Below are 21,853 nucleotides of genomic sequence, written 5' to 3' on the forward strand. Positions count from 1 at the left end.
AAAGTGTTGGGAACAAAGGGTTCTAAGACCTATTGAGGAGAGAGGAGGCAAGACAGAAGCGGTAAAAATGTAGGTTCCAGGACAGGTGGATGGTGGCCCATCTCAGAACTCTGAACTGCCGAGGGTGATGACATAGAAACTCTCCATGACTTCGTGGGAATGAATGTAAGTGTCAACTCTTTAACAAAATGCACTTTTCGAGATCAGCCTGGTGCCTGGAACTGCTGTGGTACCCCAAGATTCTGCCATGGGCTGAGAGGCCCCAGAAACTCGCAGCTGATTGGGAGCCAGTGAGGGCCCAGAGCTGGTGCCAAGACTAAGAATCCACTGCTGCCACCCACGCAGTTCAGGGCTCGTGCTGCAGAGCTGCATTAGGACCCCAAATACCTGTCATGAGTAGCCGTCTTGGGTGGCTGAATGGCCCCAGAAACTCGCAGCTGACCAGGAGCCCACTGTGGGCCCAGAAGCCATGTCAGGACTAAAAGTTGCCACTGCTATTGTAGTAGCCTCACTACCATTTTTTCCCCAGGCCAGCCTGAACCACCCACAGCATAATAAGGAGGAAAACCTCCCTGAGCACCAACTGCCTGAAGATCTAGGATGGGGGCATTTGCTCCTGGTCAGGCTTTGCTGGATTGGTGGTTGCAATGTCCAGATCGAGAATGGTAGCAACTCTGGTCCTGGTCCTGCACCCTGCTGGGGCCCAGAGATCAACTTGGGTCCGTGGGGTGAGTGCATCAGCAGCCTAATGGTGTCTTTAGACTTTCTGATACTCCAAAATTGCCACTGTGCCTCTGGCCAGACTCCAACAACTTGGGACCAAGTTTCTGAGAAATTAAACAGCCAAAAGTTAGGGAGCCACTCCCACAGACCCTTCCAGATAAGTCATCCAAGCTTATTTATTGGCCTTGCTCAGAGGCCCATATATAAATCTCGAAAGAGATCAAAATCCACATTTAGTCTTGTAACTGTGAAAGGTTGACAGGATAAATCGAGGGTGTGGGTCAACCTGGTACCAGGCACGTCGAGCCCTAGGCAGCCGCTTGCTACCACAATCCAAAAACACTACCATGTATCAGGCTAGACCCTGCCATCTCAGGATGTACCTCACAGAGATATTAATGTGTTGAAAATTAGGATATGTGGGTTTTGTTATTGAAATCTCCAGACTTTTTTGAAGTTGGACTGAGCTACCTTCCCCCATTTCCCTATACTATTCAAAACACTGGTAGTCATTCCCATGAACCAACTCCAGTGCCACTATGTAAGCTCTTCTACCGACCTCTCTCCAGAAACCCATAAATAAATCTTGAAAGAGATCAAAAGCTTCAGTTATTCTTGGACCTGCACAAGCCTGAACAGACTGGGTTAGACCTGGTGCCCACCCAAACAGAGCCCCCAACAGCCGGTTTCTCCCACAATCTCAAATCACCGCCATGCTCCCAGCTGGATGTAACTGTCTTGGGACAGACCTAACTGTGATATTAATTTGCTGCAAATTCAGGTATGTGATTTTTTGTGACTAAAATCTCCTTCTTGAAGTTAGGATGGGCTACCTTCGCCCACTTCCTGTATATTCCAAAGCCCCAGTAGTCATGTCCATATCCCAAAACTGCCACCCTGTTAAGAAAAGCTACTACAGTCTTACCTTCCTGATAAAAATACAGAATGCCCTGAACAAACACGATGACCTCTTAGTACCTGTATTGCAAACCATAATGTGCAAAAGGAAAGGGAGAGAAAGTAGAAAGATGCCTGCCGTAGTGGCAGGCAGGGAGGAGACAGGGTGTTATGGGGGTGGTGGAAAGGAAACTGGGAACATTGGTGAAGGGATGGATGTTGGAACATTGTATAGCTAAAACCCAATTATAAATAGCTTTGTGATGGTCTATGTCATGGTGATTCAACTAAAATAAAAAAGATTTTTATTTTTCTTGAAGGTGGCAATAATGCTCATGTGGTTTTTGGCCACACCTTTCAGTTCTCACATCTGTGATCTCCTTCACTTTATTGCATCCATCAAGTCTCCATATTAAATTTTCTCGTTGAGTTTGTGGTACATAATTTTTAATATGAATTTGACTGGGCCACAGATGTATAAATTTTTGTTTAGACATCATCCTGAATGTGTTATGACAGTTATTTGAAAGAGTTCACTGAGTAAAGTAGATGGCCTTCCCTAATTTGTGGGCAGACCCTTCTCTATATATCTTTATAGTCAGAGTAGACCAAATGGACTAATTCTTTCATCTTTTCCACTATGAACTCTGTTTATTTGACTACTTGATTTCTTTGAGATAGAACATCAGGTTTTTCCTGCCTTTAAACTTCTAACTGTAACGATGACTCTTCCAGGATCTTCAGCTGACTAGACTTTTCACTGGAATTTATTCCATCAGTCATCTTCACTTGTTCTCAAGACTTCAGACACTTGCTGGAACAATTTATCTATCCCCCAGGGTTTTCAGTTGGCCAACTAAATCTTGGAACTTAATAATGTGCATTATTTATGAAAAGAGACAAAAGGAAAAATTACACTGACATTTAATGATAGTATAAATATAACATATTGATCAGGGTGGAATAAGAAATCCAACATGCCATCTCGTCAGTAAAGAAACAAAGAGCACCTGGCCAAGGCAAGGTCAGACCTGAACACCTGAAGAACTTACCGTCAGTACTCAACAATACACTGGCTCGGCTCTTCACACGCTACCTGTCTGAATGCAAGGTTCCATCCCAGTGGAAAACCAGCAGGACTGTACTACTATACAAGAAGCGAGACATCCACGACATTGGCAACTATAGCCCAGTCTGCCTATTGTCTGTCGTCTACAAACTGTTCACTTGAGTCATCCTGAATAGGATTGGCAGAACACTAGATGAAGGACAACCATGTGAACAAGCCGGATTCCAAAAAGGATTCAGCACCATCGACCATATCCGCACAATAACCAAGCTCATTGAGGTTTCTCAGGAGTTCAACATGCCGCTCTGTCGAACATTCATTGATTTAAAGAAGGCCTTTGATTCTGTTGAGACAGAAATGGTCATCGAAGCCCTAGCCAATCAGGGCGTATAAACTCAATACATCAGGATCCTCCGTGAGCTCTATTATGGATTCACTACCAGGATCTCATCATTCTACAGAGAAGTAATTATCCATGTCAAGAGAGGGGTTCAGCAGGGTGATACCATTTCACCAAAACTCTCCAGTGCCACCCTCGAGAACATCATGCGACGACTGGAATGGGAAGGAATGGGAGTGAAGATAGATGATTGGCAACTACACCACCTCCGTTTTGCTGATGACATCTTTCTAATAACACCAAACATCAGCCAAGCGGCATAAATGCTAACCGACTTCGACTGTGAGTGTGGAAATGTCGGATTACAACTGAATCTCACAAAGACAATGTTCATGAGAAACAGTCATGTTCCTGATGTTCCGTTCACTCTCAACAGAACCACCATCTCCGAATGCAACAGTTATATATACCTAGGTTGAGAAATCAACATGATGAACGACCTGGCACCTGAGTTACGCAGGAGGAGGAGAGTGGCTAGGAATGCCTTCAAGAGCATTGAAGTAATAACTAAGAGGACAAAGAACCTCCAGCTCTGAGCACATCTCTTCGATTCCACTGTTCTTCCTGCATTAACATATGCCTCAGAGACCTGGGCCCTACGAAAACAGGATGAGAACGCTATTCGGGTCTCTCAAAGAGAAATCGAAAGAGCTATGATTGGAATATCACGATTCACTCAAAGAAGAGATAGAATCCAGAGTTCTGATCTCCGTCAACGCTCAAGAATCAGAGATGCTGTCTCATTTGCCAAGGCATCAAAAATCAGATGGGCTGGACACATAATGAGGTTTAGAGATGACCACTGGACTGGAGCCATTACTGACTGGATTCCATGGGACATCAAAAGATCGCCTGGACGCCCACCTACAAGATGGTCAGAATTCTTTGTCAAGACACTGAATGATCAGTTTTAGGCTCTGCATATTCCTAGAATGAGCAGATGCCATTGGGCTACGCTAGCACGCAACAGGGATGAATGGAGACGTTACTGGCACCCGCTCGAGTAAATCGATGAGTAACAGGGTATCAAGTGATCAAATGATCAAGATCAGGGTAATTTAGGGATTAGTAGTTGATATTCATTGTTTCACTTTTTTTTTCATTATTCATTGTTTCATTGTTTCACTTTTCTTTTCTCTGAAGAATCATGACAAATGTTATCAATCTTATCCTGAGGTCTTCACTATATTTTTATATATAGTTTTTAAACTTTATTTAAACACTATGGTTTACAATGTTGTTCATAGCATAGTTGTGAAGGACATTCAATGTTCAAACATTCCGACACCAACCCAACCACCAGAGCGACCTTCCCCCAACCATTGTCCCCATGTCCCAATCACTACTGAAGACTGTTCCTATAGCAAGCTCAAAATTTATTTTATATTGTTTTTTTTTATTACAAAAACATTTAAGTATATCAGAAAAAGATACTTTGTGAAAATTGTTATATCTCACCATGGGGTCATTAAGTACTTGTCTGAGGGTTTACTAAGTTGTTTGTTGCTAGTTAAGCCTTTGGTGTTATGTTCTTTTTTATTGATCTTAGCTACCTTCTACATTCCTTTCCCATCAAATTTGGTGTGTTTCTACAGGAATGTCATTATTGTGGAATTTAAGATGTTGTCTGGCAGATTATGTGCATGAGCACTCAGGGAACTCCAGGATCTGTAGAACTGAGCCCATGAGTTTACATGTCTCTGGAATGTGGGTATGACTATTGGGGCTTCCAGAAGTTGGGTGGGGTGGGCACTTCCAAGGGTGCTCCAAAATATTCATCCAGGAGCCCAGAGTATCCATGAACTTTTGTGACTTGGTTTGCATCTCTTCTGAGATTTAGTTGTAGATCTGTTAATTCTCACTGCATAATTTTGTTTTTAAGCCTATCTTACAAAATTTTCCCATAGCAAAGTTTTTAATGCACTTTGACCTTTCTTGAAACAATTGTCATACTATTTTCCACAGAAGTTGAACCAGATGATATTTTTGCCAACAGTGAATGAGAATTCATTTCTTGCTTTGTTCCTGCAAAAATTGGTTGTTTCTAGACCTTTGATATATCTCATTGGTTGTTTCTAGATCTTTGATATATCTCATTTTCACTAGCGTGAAATGCTATCAAGTTGTTGTTTTAATTTGCACTTCCCTAATAATAAATGACAAAGAGCAATTTTTCATCTGTCTACCAGTTATTCGTATTTGGTGGTTGGGGGTAACACAGAATGGGGAGTGTCCATTTGCCTACTCTCTCCAATTTTTCTGTGAGATTATTGGATTTTTTTGCATTTAATTCAAATTTCTTTTGCCATGAAAGTATTTTTTAAAATTTTTATAGTTCAGTTTTTATTTTTCTCTTGTCTTTATCTTTGAAGTCAGAACAATGAAGACATCTATGAGTTCTATTTTCTGGACTTCTGCCAACATTTTCTTCAATTTATTTTATGTCTGATTTAATCTCAAAGCGTTGTTTTTATTTTTATTAGTGAAACACCATGTGGTACAGTTATAGACTTACAAATTTTTGTGCTTGGGTTTCAGTTATACAATGATCCTTCGCCACCACGGGTCCCAGCATCCCTCCCACCCCCGTACCCCCATCCCACCCTGCCTCTGTGGCAGGGAATTCCCTTTTGTTCTCTCTCTCTCTCTCTTTTTGTGTTAATCTCAAAGTTTTTAATGAACTTTGAACTAACTGCTGGAATGGTCTGAGTTATGAATGCAATTTTAATTTTTCCAATCCAGGAACATTAATACTGTCCTATGTGATTTTTATAGTTGTCAATTTATAAGTTTTTCACATTCTTTGTTAAGTTGAAACCTAGGTATTTGATTTTTTTTTATGTTTTTGGATATTGTTTTGAATTGAGTAATCTTTTTTCTTTCTCTTCTAGTTCATTTATTTTTCAATCAGAAATGACAAATATTTTTTTATCAGTTTCTACATTGCTGTATTGGTTTTATTGTTTCTAATAGTGTTTTGTAGAAGTCTTTGGAGTTTTATAAATACCCTATCATGTTATTGAAAAAGAAAAGTGAATTCTTTTTCAACTTGAATTCCTTTGATTTCTATTGCTTGCCTTATTGCAGTGGCAAGGACTTCCAAAACTATACTGATAAGAGTGGAGAAAGTGAACATCCTTACCTGGTGCCTGATCTGAGAGTGAAGAGTTTCTGTTTTTCACCATTGAGTATGATGTTGGCTGTGGCTTTGTTGTAGATGTAGATAACTATTATTATTTTGAGTTATGTTCCTTATGTCCCTATTTTGTTTAGGGTTTTTGTCATGAATAAATGCTGAATTTTGTCAGAAGCCTTCTTTTAATTAATTTATACGGTTATATACTTTTTTGGGTTTTTTCTTATATTTTTATTAGTGAAACACCATGAGGTACAGTTGTAGACTTACAAATTTTTGTGCTTGGGTTTCGATTATACACTGATCAAATACCCATGCCTCCACCAGTACCCATATTCCACCACCATGTATCCCAGTATCCCTCCCACCCCCATCCCCCCCATCCCACCCTGCCTCTGTGGCAGGGCATTCCCTTTTGTTTTCTCTCTCCTTTTGGGTGTTGTGGACTGCAAAAGAGGCATTGAGTGGCAATCATGTTTGGTCCATAGTCTACTTTCAACATGCATCTTCCATCCTGGAAGTATCCTCCAAACACCCTTTATTTGGTGCTCCTTTCTGGGCTGGAGCTATAGCACAGCGGTAGGGCGTTTGCCTTGCACGCAGCCAACATGGCCGACCCGAGTTCGATTCCTCCGCCCCTCTCGGAGAGCCCAGCAAGCTACCGAGAGTATCTTGCCCGCACGGCAGGGCCTGGCAAGCTCCCCGTGACGTATTCGATATGCCAAACACAGTAACAACAAAGTCTCCAATGGAGACGTTACTGGGCCCGCTCGAGCAAATCGATGATCAACGGGAGGGCCTTTAAGTCTCTGGAGGAAACTCATATTCTCTGTTCTTCTATCCTGTGGTAAGAGTTGCATCTAGTTCAAATGCTTAGAACATCTCCTTCTCAAAACTGTTGAATTATGAATTAAGGAGTGTTGGGAGATAAAATAATCTTAAGATGCTTGGCATTGGGAAGAATATATTTTTCTACATTCATTTAAGTCTTGTCTTCAGGAACATTCTATCTTGTCCTCAGGTGAGAACTTTTATAAATACTATAAACACTCTCAAAGGATGTTAGCGATCTGGAAATACCTCTGCGTTCATTTCCCTTGGCTTTGGCTCCAGTTTTCTATGGTGAATGAGTTTAGATATTCTTTGTGACCTGGGGCATACCTGGCAGTACTCAGGAATTGCTCTTGGCTTTGCTATCATGGATCACTACTGTGGTTTCAGGGAACCATATGGGGGTGTCAGGGATTGAACTCCAGTTGGCTATATACAAAACAAGTGCCCAAACTACAGTACTGTTTCTCCAGTTCCTGAGTTTAGATATTCTTTAATATTTTCTCTAATCTTAAAATTTTGTGACCATTTCCACAAAATTTAAGGTGGACTTATCTCTATACTGCCTATGTCTAATTAGCATATGTCAAGAAAATAGGTAGCTATGATTTCTGGAATAGCATGATGAAAACTGGGTCTCCCAAGAAGAAGAAATAAATTGGTTAGCAGAAGAAACTTTTGAGAGTTAGAGGAAGTCAAAATGTTCTTTATCAAAAGTAAAGCAAGAAGGAAGTTAATTATTTCAGATGTAATGCAAGAAATAAATTTAGAAATTAGTTTTTAAAATTAATGTGTAAAAAGTGACCTTTCGTTAAAAATGAAAGTTTTCAGTCTGAGTATTGTTGCTATTATGGGCCTAGTTATTCTTCATTTCTTGTATCTATTTCCTCTAGTTTTATTTAAAATACTTGGCACATATCACTGAATAAGTAGGGAATACATATAATGGTTAGATTTTATCATAAAATGATAATTGCAAAAAGTTCAATTCATGTACATCATCTTATTGACAAAGAGAAAAAGAATAATTTATTGTAATAAGAAACTTCAGGATCTGTTCTTTTAATTTTTTATGTAGGTCACACAGCAGAGATAATTACACTCATCATACTCAATATCATGTCCTCAGCATTGTAAATTTATACCTGTAGCCACTTTGTACCTGATCATTCTTTAGTGTAAGGGGTGTGCTATTCATTGAAGATGCCAATACCAACCCTTCATGCAATCCATCAGATGCCAGTGGTATCCTCACTCCAGACTGATCACCCAAATTGTCTCCACGTGTCTTTGGAGGAGAAAAAATCTATTTCCTTTTGAAAACTACTGCTCTAAACTTTGTATTCTTTGAAAAAAGGAAAATAGGCATTGAGGAAGGGATTGTTCAGAAATACAATTTTGTAAAAGAAACCAAGTTAAAAATAATACAAAAGATTTTTTTCTTTTTTTCTTTCTGGGTCACACCCAGTGATGCACAGGGATTATTCCTGGCTCTGCATTCAGGAATTATGCCTGTCTGTGCTTGGGGGACCATATGGCATGCTGGGAACTGAACCTGGATCGGCTGCATAAAAGGCAAATGCCCTAACCTCTGTGCTATGGCTCCAGCCTCCAAAAAAAATTTTAATTTATGTAATTCCATTTGTTTGTCAGAATAAACAGCATGTGATTAATTGCAACAAATTTAGGTGATCTTTGAACACTGAAGGTATGTAATCTAAAATTTTGTGTTAATATTTGATATTTTTTTTGCTGCCCCAGAAGCCTCCGTTCCTCTTGGAGAGCCTGACAAGCTACCAAGAGTATCCCACTCGCATGGCAGAGCCTGGCAAGCTACTAGTGGTATATTCAATATGCTGAGCACAGTAACAATAATGGGCCTCATTCCCCTGACCCTAAAAGATCCCCCAATATGCCATTAGGATATGCTAACATGTGACAGGAACAAACAGAGACATTACTGGTGCCCGCTCGAGCAAATCGATGAACAGGACGACAAGTGATACAAGTGATACAAGTGATTTAATATTTTAAAATAATTTAAATAAAGGTTGCAGGTTAGAGAGGATTAAAACAGAAGCATAGAAGCTATAGAAGTATTTTGTATAGAGAGGTATTTAATAGAGGAGTTTAGGTTCTTAAAATATAATGTAGAAAAACTGAAGTAAAAGTAGGAAAAATGAGAATTGATTCCCTCTAAGATCAGGAACAAGACAAGGATGCCCACTCTCTCCACTGCTATTCAATATAGTACTGGAAGTACTTGCAATAGTGGTTAGTCAAGAAAAAGATATAAAGGGCACTCAGGTAGGAAAGGAAGAAATCAAGCTCTTACTATTCGCAAATGATATGATACTATACTTAGAGAACCCTATAACCTCTACCAAGAAACTACTAGAAATAATAGACTTGTATAGTAAATTTGCAGACTATAAAATCAATACCTAAAAGTCCATGGCCTTCCGATATGCAAACAGTGAAAAAGAAGAAAATGACATAAAAAAACAATCCCGTTCACAATTGTGCCCCAGAAAATCAAGTACCTAGGAATCAGCTTAACTAAGGAAGTAAAGGACCTTTACAAAGAAAACTACAAAATGCTACTTCAGGAAATAAAAGAGGACATGAGAAAATGGAAAGATATCCCATGCTCATGGATAGAGAGAATTAAAATTGTCAAAATGGCAATACTTTTCAAAGCATTGTACAAATTCAATGCAATACCTATAAGGATACCCATGAGATTCTTCAAAAAAGTGGAGCAAACACTCCTGAAATTTATATTGAACAATAAGCCCCCACGAATAGCTAAAGCAATTCTTGGGAAAAAGAAAATAGGAGGAATCAACCTCCCGAACTTCAAACTCTACTACAAAGCAGTAATAATTAAAACAGCATGGTACTGGAACAAAGGCAGAGCTGCAGACCAATGGAATAGGGTTGAATACACTGACATCTCCCCTCAATCAAATGATCATCTAATCTTTAATAAGGGAGCAAGAAATGTGAAGTGGAGTAAGAAAAACCACTTTAACAAATTGTGCTGGCAAAACTGGACAGCTACATGCAAAAAAATGGGCTCAGATCTCTCCCTAATACCATGTATGAAAGTAAGATAAAAATGGATTAAAGACCTCAACATCAGACCGGAATCCAGAAGGTACATTGAAGACAAAGTCGGTAAAACCCTCCTTGACATTGAAGCTAATGGTATTTTCAAAGATGTCACACCACTGACCGAGCAAGTGAAAACAGAGATAGACAAATGAGACTATCTTAAACTAAGAAGCTTCTGCACCTCAAAAGAGACAGTGACCAAAGTACAAAGACAGTCTACAGAATGGGAAAGGATATTCACCCACTACACATCTGACAAGGAGTTGATATCAAGGATATACAAAGTACTGTTTGAACTCCACAAGAAGAAAACATCTAACCCCATCAAAAAATGGGGCAAAGAATTGAACAGAAACTTTCTCAAAGAAGAAATCCGAATGGCAAAAAGGCATATGAGAAAATGCTCTACAAGCTGGAGCGATAGCACAGCGGGTAGGGTGTTTGCCTTGCAAGCAGCCAACATGGCCGACTGAGTTCGATTCCTCCGCCCCTCTCGGAGAGCCCGGCAAGCTACCGAGAGTATCTCGCCCACATGGCAGAGCCTGGCAAGCTCCCCATGACATATTCGATATGCCAAACACAGTAACAACAAAGTCTCCAATGGAGACGTTACTGGGCCCGCTCGAGCTCGAGCAATCATTAATCATCAGGGAGACGCAGATCAAAACCACAATGTATATCATCTCACACCACAGAGACTGGCCCACATCCACAAGAACAAAAGCAATCGGTGCTGGCATGGTTGTGGTGAGAAAGGGACCCTCCTTCACTGCTGGTGGGAATGCTGACTGGTTCAGCCCTTTTGGAAAAAAGTATGGACGATTCTTAAAAAATTAGAAATTGAGCTCCCATGTGACCCAGCAATACCACTCCTAGGCAAAAATGTATAGTGGAAGTGACATCTGCACTTGTTTGTTCATTGCAGCACTCTTTACAATAGCCAGAATCTGGAAAAAAACCTGAGTGCCCGAGGACAGATGACTGGTTAAAGAAGCTTTGGTACATCTACACAATGGAGTACTATGTAGCAGATAGAAAAGATGAAGTCATGAAATTTACATACAAGTGGTACTACATGGAAAGTATCATGTTAAGTGAAATGAGTCAGAAAAAGCGGGACAGACACAGAAAGATTGCTTGCATCTGGGGAATATAAAATAACAAATTGAGAGACTAAACCCAAGAATAGCCGAGATAAGTACCCAGAGGTGTACTCCATGGCTTGGAGGCTAGCCGGGCATTGTAGTGGAAAAGGCAGCTCAGATAGAGAAGGCTGCACCAAGAAAAGGGTGTTAGGAGGATCCTCCCAGGATGGGAGAAGCATGCTGAAAGTAGACTATTGACCAAACATGATTGCCACTCAATGCTTCTTTTGCAAACCACAGCACCCAAAAGGAGAGAGAGAACAAGGGGGAATGCCCTGCCACAGTGTCAGATTGGGAACGGGAGGTGGGGTGTGGGAGGGATACTTGGATCCATGGTGGTGGGAAATGGACACTGGTGGAGGGATGGGTACTTGATCTTTGTAGAACTGAAACCCAAGCACAAAAATTTGTAAGTCTGCAACTGTACCTCATTGTGTTTCACTAATAAAAAAAATGGGTATTGAAATCTTGCTTATAGCAAAACAAGACTTGATCACTTCTAGGTCAGAAATCTAAAGAAAGCCACTTCCAATATTTTGTCTTAGTAGATGACTCCAGAAGACAGAATCAATCAAGCATCTTAGCTCAGATATCTAAGATAGAGTTGTATGTGGAAATTGGCATATCCATTTCTTCTGATGGACAAAAGGAATTTATGATACTTCCTTTCTGATTACTGAGGCTGGTGTAAATACATTTCATGGGTAATACCATATTTCAGAACCCTGCTGCCTGGAAGTTAGGAAAGTACAATTAAATTCTTGGCATCCAGTCCACAGAGCTGATGAGAAGCTGAAATGAATGTTTGCCAGCTGCTGGCAAACACTGCCTGACACAGTATTCTTTTTGAAGAGTTCTCTTAAGTTAGATTGCATAAGTTGTGTTTTATGGTTAATTCTGCCCCTTACTTCTTGGGCCAAAGAGTCTTTCCAAATTTCCCTCAGTTCTCATACTGTTTAAGCTTATAAACTCAAGCAGTTCAAAGAAATTACCTGGATAAAAGAACAATAATGAAGAAATTCTCTACTGACGACTATTTGTGCACAGATTAGACTCTTAATTGAAACCTTTTTGAAATAGTTTTGAGCATGTAGGTGAAGGAATAGACAAAAATAACTAATTTTTTTCTTTTTAAAAAATTCAAAAACTGATTAATCATCTGAATCTTATCATTATCATTTGAACTTGTGAACACTTTCTTTTTATTTATTTGAGATAGAAAAGTTTAATGTGGGAGATATTTTCTTAGCATTTCCAAAAAAAGATTACCAAAATTATCTTTTGCCAGAGCTCCATTAGTGGCTGCTATTTATGAAATAACACATTCTGGGCATTTACTAAATTGTTACTATATTATTGGTGACTTGAGTGTGTTTTGTTTCTGGAAACCAATAAGGAGACCATAGGGAAAAAATTACAGGCAGCATTGAGATAAACACAAAGAGAATACACATTAAAAAGTTGTCCAAGTTTTGATTTATGAGTCCAGAGGGCTTGTTTAATTAGCTCAAGAGAAAGTATAAAGTTCAAGAGTCTCAGAACAAATATTTATTCTAACTTAATACCTACAGAGATAACATAATATTTGAAAAAACATTGTTTGGGACCACACCCATCTGTGCTCAGCGTTTACTCCTGGCTCTGCACTCAGGAAATAGTCCTGGTGGGGCTTAAGGGACCATATGTGGTACCAGGGATCAAACCCAAGTCAGCTGCATGCAAGGAAAGTGCCTGCTTGACCTCCTGTACTATCTTTTAGCCTAATAATATAATATTTAAAAAAATTACTTTGATCCTCATATATGTAAAATCTTCAAAGCATGCTAGTTGTACTAGATTATTATAGCCATTATCTCTTTACTTATTCCTGACATTGTCAAATGAAAGGGATAGTCTAATAGAGCAATAATACACAAAAATTCAAGCAAAACAAATCTTTATATTAATAAACATGTCTAGCTACTTAAAATATTTCATTTACAGTGTGGAGAATTCTGATTAAGTAAATAAATCTTTTAAAAATAATGATTATGTCTTAGTTTGATACATCCAGTGTTTCTGGTTTGTAGGCTAATTGAGTTAAAATACCTTTTAAAATTTTTTTCTTATGTTTTATAGATTTACAATTTTTGTTAATTATTGAGGGTACAGGGGGTACATCCACCTATGCTAGGGCCCTGTGTTACTTACTCCAGGGAGTGCTAAGGCAGTGGTAGAGTGGGCAGTGGGAGGCCATAAAGTGCCCAGGATCAAGTTCAGGGTCTCGTTTATGCAAACCAAGTATTCTATCTTTTGAGACACATCCCCTGGCGTTAATTTTACGCTAATTCTATGATCTAATTTGAGTTTATTTAAAAATATTTTAGTTTTAAAATTTAATTTAAGTAACATGTTCATAACATATTTATAGGTTTCCAATTCCATAGCATATTTATAGCTTTTCCAGTTAGCATCAGTATACACTACATTACTTACTACCAAAAGTTTAGTTTCCACCCTCCACTATATAATTGATGCCTTTTTCTGATTTGCTGCCTCTCTTTCCCTTCTCTCTGGTTACCACTACTTTTTGTTAAATAATCTAAATGTCTTTTTTGGCTTTTTTCTTCTTTTTTTTGTTTCTTTATCTTCCATATTTTTATAGTATTTTTATAGGTCTAATTTCAGTCAACAAAATACCTTCTGTATTCATCTGTGTTGTTGAAATGGCAGGATTTTGTTGTTGTTGTCTTGTTTGTTTGATTTTGGAATCTTTACAAGTAATACTCATTTAGACTGTGTAGTTCTGGTGATTTGGTGCTTGAAGGTTATTAGGTTACATTTGGATATAATCAAGGGTGACTAGAAATATTCCAGTTGTTCTTGGGGGACCATGAAGTGCTGGGATTGAACTCAGGTCTTCAGACATATCTGGCATATTCTCATTATTTTTAGTTATTTCTTCATCTTTTTTCTTCTTTTTCTTCTGTAACAAAATAGTGTTCCTTTGTGCCTGTCATAGCATTGTTTGTTTGTCTATGGGTAGACACTTACATAGTTTTCAGCTGTTTACTGTTGAGAATAATCATGTGAAAATAACACAGTGGTGATCTGTTTTGAGTTAATTTTTTTATAAAGTTAAATTTTTGTTTTGCTTCATTTGTGTTGCTAATTTGACTCAAAGTTGTCTGCTTTCTCAAGCATGATTTGTTGAAAAATTTGTTTTATCTTCATTTAATTGTCTTTGCACTGAAACTCAGTCTATTTCTGATTTACTATTCTATTTCAGATGTATATATGTATTATGTATTATGTATATATATACATATATACATCTGAAATAGGTTTGATATATATTTGAAATATATTTCAATGCTGATGTTACATAATTTAAATTATATTATAGCTCTATAATATCTAACATCATTGAAGTTAGATACACTTAACAGTGGAGAGCCAGTGTTGTTTTTAAATTTTTTCACAAAGCTGTTCATTATACAGTTGTTTCATGCATTTAGTGTTCCAACAACACCAGTGTGACTTTTCCTCCACCAGTATCCCCAGTTTCCCTCCCAATCCCAACCTGCCCCCTTAGGCACATTATAAATTTACTTTATACTGCTTATCTCAACAAAACTTTAATGAACGGTAAACAGAACAATCAGAAAGTAAATCAGTAAGAGCCAATTTGTGATTACTGTATGATTTTGACCTTTGTAAAAAAGAAAATTAAAACCACTTAATACAATGTAATAAAATGTCTATTCTCATTTGCATATATAAGTTTTCAACTCTGGAATTTAAAGTATATATAATTAAATTTTGTTTTATATTAGATCTCATTATGGTAATAATCATATCTTACCTATCATTAACAAAACATTTAAGCAATTCTGTATTAATATATTGTGGAGTTTACATGAAACAGTAAGTTCTACATATGGAAATTTCCCCCCAATACTTTCTATAAATATTGTGGTTTAAATTTTTTTATGATGATTTGTTACAGGCATTTGGTATTTCAACACCAATCCCACCACCGTTATACCTCCCCTTTATCATTGTCTCCAATTTTACCATTCACCCCATACCCGTAAGCATATCACCAGAGCAGGATCTTAATTTTTTTGTATTGATTGTTATCTATAATTTGCTAACAGAATGATAAAAAAAAGTTTCTTTGGAAGAAAATTAGTCTAAATTGTTGTATCTCACCATAGAAACATTAAGTCCTTGTTTGAGACATTACTAAGATGTTGTTATATGTTAACCTTCTGTGTTTATGTTTTATTAATTTAGATTGGCTGCTGTTACATCTCACCCAATCCGGTGCCTTAAGACTGGTTTATCAGTGTTGTGCAATTTGAGATATCACATGGCCACAAATGCAACTAAGTGCTTTTGGGAGTCCCAATTTTTTTTTTTTAATGTAGGAGTGAACTGGAATGATAGCACAGTGGGTAGGGCATTTGCCTTGCACAAGTCTGACCTGGGTTTGATTCCTCTGTCCCTCTCGGAGAGCCTAGCAAGCTACCGAGAGTATCTCACCCGCACAGCAGAGCCTGCAAACTACCCGTGACTTACTTGATATGTCAAAACAGTAACAAGTCTCACAGTGGAGATGTTACTGGTGCCCACTCAAACAAATTGATGAACAACGGGAGGACAGTGCAGTGCTAATGTAGGAGTACTGCTATTTATTCAGCCATTCATTAAGCTGATTGAGTTGGGCATGAACTTCACATTACATTTTTTTTTATTCAGAATGTTTTATTCAGGATTTTATTCAGAACTCTTTTGGTTCTTTATAGTTCTGTAGTTATCTTGTATATATTTACAAGAAGCTTGGTAGATTACGATAGAAATTTCACTGTATATCAATTTGAGAAAATTTAACGTCTTCAATATATTGTTTTCCAATCCACCGAAACTGGAAACTCTCTCCATTTACTTAGTTTTTACTTCATAAACATTTTACATTTTCCAGCATTTGTACATATTATGCTAGATTTGGATAATTTTTGTTTTAGGGCCACACCTAGTGATGCTCAGAGGTTATTCTTGCTTGGCCTGTTGCCTTGGAGCTGCTCTAATTCTCAGGTAACCATGTAGTTTTGAGAATTGAATCTGAACCTCCTGCATGTAAAGCAGGTGCTCTGTTCCTTTGAGTCATTTTCCCAGTCTCCAAATACTTTATTTTTATACGCTTTCAAATTGCAGTTGTAATCTGGTGTTTACAAACATTTTGCTAGTGTATAGAGTATTTACTTATTTTCATGCTTATCTTACCATTTTTTATGAATTCACATATTATGGAGAGATTTTTTTAAAAAAAATAGATTTCTTGAAATTTTAACATATGAACAAACCTATGCAAGTAGGAAGAGGCTTATTTATTTATGAGCTGATTTATTTCCCTAATCTTATTAAAACTCATTACCTAACTTAAAACTTTAAGGCTGTAGTAATCAAAATAGTATAGACTCTTGGACTAATTGATTAGAATTGAATACCCAAAGACAAATCTTTAGATTTATGGTTAACTAATTTTAAACTAAAATTTGGAAACATGACATAGAGCAAAAACAATCTTTTAGACAATGGTGTCTAGAAAACTCGATTAACACATTTTAAATGAAACTGGATCCATATCTCACACATTATACAAAGTAATTCCAAGACCTTGAGATTAGAACAGAATCATTGAAGGACATTGAAGAAATATAAGTAGTATTAGATTTGGGCCTCATATGCATTTTAAATATATAGTTCTACAGACAGAAGCAACAATCAACAAAAAAGTAAACAAATGGTATTGCATAAAATTAAAGAGTTTCTGCATGGCAAAAAAACAGGGGCTAAAAGTAAAAGACACTCCAACTGAATGGAAGAAAATATTTATACTTAATATATCATATAAAGGGTTAATAGCCTGGATATATAAAGCATTCACAAATAAAAACAAAAAGGAAATCCAATATCTTTATCAAAAAATGGGGAGAGGAAATAGATAGATGCTTTTGTGAAGAAGACGGATCAGTTGCCAACATGTATATGAAATAGAGCTAATCATCATTTATTATTAGGGAAATTAAATAAAAACAATGAAATATCATTTAACACCTGTGAGAATGTCACATATCAAAAATTCAGAAGCAATCTGTGTTGGTGGTGATGTATTGTAAGAAAAGAATATCTACTGCTGGTGTGAGTGTTAAAATAATATGGAGGTTTTTTAGAAAATTAAGAATAGAGTTGCCATATAACCCAGCAATTTCACTTTGTATCTACCCAGAAGACACAAGATTTATTCAAAAAGGCTTGTGTAACCTCAACCCTGTAAGGAGTGATCCCTTAGTGCAGAGACAGGAATAAGCCTAAATACTATTGCGTGTGTCCCCAAAACTAAAAGGACATATGCAAACCTTTATTCTTTGCAACACCTTGTGCTATAGCTAGATGTCCCAGATGTCAGATGACAGATGAGTGGATAATGATGATATGGTATATATACATTGTAAAATACTATTCAACTTAAAGAAAGGATGAAATCATACTACAGCTTAGTTGGAACTGAAGGATATTGTGTTAAATTAAAAGCCTCCATCCCTCTCAGAGAGCCTGGCAAGCTACTGAGAGTATCCCGCTCATACAACTGAGCCTGGCAAGCTATCCATGGCCAAAAACAGTAACAATAATGGGTTTCATTCCCCTGATCCTGAAAGAGCCCCCAATACGCCATTGGGCTACACTATCATGAGACAGGGACAAATGGTCACGTTACTGGTGCCTGCTCAAGCTAGTCGATGAACAACGGAATGACAAATGACAAGTAACAAACCAGCAGGACAAATCCTGGATGATCTCTCATATCTATAGCACTGTAGCTCTGTCCTCTCATTGTTCATGGATTTGCTTGAGTGGGCACCAGTAATGTCTCCATCATGAGATTTGTTACTGTTTTTTGGCATATCAAATATGGCATGGGGAGCTTGCCAGGCTCTGCCATGGGGATGGGATACTCTTGGTAGCTTGCTGGACTCTCCAAGAAGGATGGAGGAATCGAACCTGGGTCAGGCGCATGCAAGGCAAATGCCCTGCCAGCTGTGCTCTTATCTGGGGATTCTAGAATAATAGTATAAAGGAATGCAAAGTATCAGAGAGGGGGTGGATACCAGGATTATCCAGGACCCTAAAAATGAAAAGGTTTGGAAAGGAAAGAAATTGAGGCAGGAAAAGAGACAGATGTGAGGTAACAAGAATAAAGAATCAGAGTCTGCAGGCAGTGATCTCCACTAGCAGAGATAAGATGTATCAGATAAGATGAACCAGAGAGCCTACAACAGACAAATCATGAGATTCAAATGACAACAACCAAATTTAAAAATGTGCTGGTTTAGGAGGTAGGCTGGAGCGGTGGGAAAGCAACTTGAAACACTGGTGGAGAAAACTTTACACTGGTGGTAGGATTGTTGTTGAAATATTGTATAATTGAAACCATATTTTGAACAACATTGAATATCACAGTGACTTAGTAAAACAGGTTGTAATTTGCAAATGTTCTATCAATTGACATTTGTACAACATAAAAATTCTAAGCACACAATTTATAGGAACTTCTACTTCTTCAACTTTCACCCTCCTGACTGCAGCTGGAAGCAACAAGTCTCCAGTGAGTGGAATCTCCCTTCAGCTTTAAGCCAGACATTTCCCTGAGGCTTCTCCCCTACCTGTAGGGCACATAAAGATTGTTCCCTGCCTTAGAGCATTAAGGGCTCTGAAAGGAGCAACTGGAGACAATTATTCAAAACTGTTGTATTTGGGCCAAAGAAATTGTGCAGAGGATTAAAGCTTTGCATGCAAGTGATCCAGGTTTGTTCCCTGGCACTGCATGATTCCCTGATCACCACTGGAGCAATCCAGTACATTTTTGGGGGTTACACAGACATCCCCGTCCCTACTCCTCATTCTGTCCATTATTAAGTTCTGCTTTATGACCCAGGATAAAATACTTTAAATGAGCATTTATTTTGATTTTAAAGGTCTGTCAAATAGATCCTGTTTGTTGATGTTTTTGTTGAGCCTGTGGAATTATTAATAAATTTCTGTTTTTTCTATAGCTTTTTTTTCAGTTTGTTCTGGAGAGTCTTCAACTACATTTTTCCTTTTATTTCTATCTGTATTTGCTTTACATATTTGGCATATTTAGTGTGTGTACATTTAAGAATACTCTATCTGAGTCGCCAAGTGTCGTCAGCTCTCTCTCTCACTGCCTGCGTTCAGTGATCTGGGGCCGCTTCCTCACTCAAGATAGCAGATGGCTTTGGGCAGACAAAGGAGGAAATGAGGGCCAGGCTAGTTGGTGATCAGTTGCAGCTTATTCCAATCTTATCTCCCTCTGCCTCCTTCCAGTCTCACCCATTCCTGTATTCCTCCTCCTTTTTCCCCCCTTGCTCCTTTCCTCATGCCCAGTCTTGCAGCCTTAGTCTAGAGTCCAACCTCCCAAGCATTGAGGACAGCAACTACACATAGATGTGGTTATACAATCAACAGATGTAATGTCCTTCCCTCAGAGGAAACTTCTTCTAGGACAAATTCTTCTCTAGCAAGGTGATCTGCCTAAGGGCAAAATACCACCTAGGGGTGCATTTCTCCTTTTCATAGTATAATAACCATTTAAACATTATTCTTAATTCTGCTTCTTAATAATATTAATCATTTTGAATGGACACAGTAAGAGATATATTAAGTTTATAGGGTGGCTCACCTGGGGACATCTCGTTATAGATCCCAGACTACAGTCTGAAGGCCAGATTAGTTCTTCCTAATCCCAGCAGGGTCCTAATCTAGTTGTTTCTCTTTGAATCATGACAGAATTTGTCCATGACTATGCTCTTGATTTATAAATAAGTATTATGGTGCCTGCTCTGACCCATTTCGATGCCGGGGTAGCTTACAGCTTGCCCTGGGGTCCATCCAAGTCCCTTTGTCAGGGTCTTCCTTTTGGGGTGCTAGAAACTAAGGGCAACTGAAGCTTAAGCCAAGTAAATATGACAGATGCCTAGGAGTAAATATTATTTGGAGTCAATCAACTCCCAAGTTACAAAAGCATAGCATTAACTAACTTCCTGTGTCTATACAAAAAGGACATTGCTCTAAAGTAAACTATGTAAAGGACATAGGGGAAAGAGAAAGGCAATTTTCACTCACAAATACAAAATTCAGAGTCCTTAGAAGAATCTGACTTTACAAGTCATAATGGGGTCTGATTTGGGGATAATGGTGATTCACATATAGGAGAAGTAGAGGACAGAGGAGAGGTTAAAGATAATCATAGAGGAACAGGAGTGCCTCAGGAGAACTGTGATGGGTATAACCAAAAAACCCTTAACTACTTGCTGCAAGGGCAGAGAAAAAAGGAGGAACCAATATTAAATCTAAAATGAGCTATAATCCAACACTATCTTCCTGGTGTATTGATTCCTTTGCCCATTTATAATGTGCCTCTCTGTCATTGGCACATTTCTTTGCTCTGAAGTCTATGTTATCTGACATTAATATACAGCCACTTCTGCTCTTTAAAATTTTCATTTTTCATACCTTTTTTCCAACCTGCTTATTATATTTGAACTGATGTTTTCATAGGTCATTTACCCCCATTCACATTGCTAATCTTTATTTTAATGACATTCAGTGAAATAAAGGGAATAGGCAATCCTCAATTGAAACAAGTCCTAAAGTATTTCCAACAGTGCTGAACACTGAACTGTGAATGGGTGACAGAAGAAGGAACTTTGCAACAGGGATGGAGAGTTTATTGAAACTGGTGGTAGGGTGGTGAAGTGGCATTTCAAGTATAAAACAATAAGATGGAAATGGTGATAAATCATATTACTTTAATTCACAAACTAAAAATAAAGGGCCATAGAGATAGTACAGCAGGCAGGGCTTGCCTTGCACACAACAACCTGGGTTGGATCCTTAACACCAAATATTGTCCTCCAAGCTTGCCTGGAGTAAACTCTGAATACATTCGGGTGTGTCCCCCAAACAAATAACTTATAAAAAGAAAGAAAAAGAGAATAACTTCTCATGTGACCAACCTTGCTGTTACAACAGAAGGTGCAGGACATAGAAAATAAATAAAGCAATTAATGATATTCTGGAGCTTGCTTGCCATTTAATTTTTGCTTTCTACTTTTTGGTGATTTTATATATATATACACATATATACATATATATGAAAAGCTACCATTTTAAAGTGTATAGTTCTGTGCTAGTAGTATATTCATATTCTTGTGTAACAGTACCACCATTATGTACAGAATTTTAAATTACTTTGTTTTAAGGTAATACTAGTTTATAAGAGTATAATGTTTATGTTTTAAGAGTACAAAGGTACTATTTACAATATCCAGATCCTGGAAAAAACCTGAGTGCCCAAGAACAGGTGACTGGTTAAAGAAACCCTGGTACATCTACACAATGGAATACTATGCAGCTATTAGAAAAGGTGAAGTCATGCAATTTGTGTATAAATGGATCTACATGGATAA

This window comes from Sorex fumeus, unplaced genomic scaffold (genome assembly GCF_029834395.1).
Source record: "Sorex fumeus unplaced genomic scaffold, SorFum_2.1 ptg000021l, whole genome shotgun sequence".
NCBI classification, from domain to species: Eukaryota; Metazoa; Chordata; class Mammalia; order Eulipotyphla; family Soricidae; genus Sorex; species Sorex fumeus.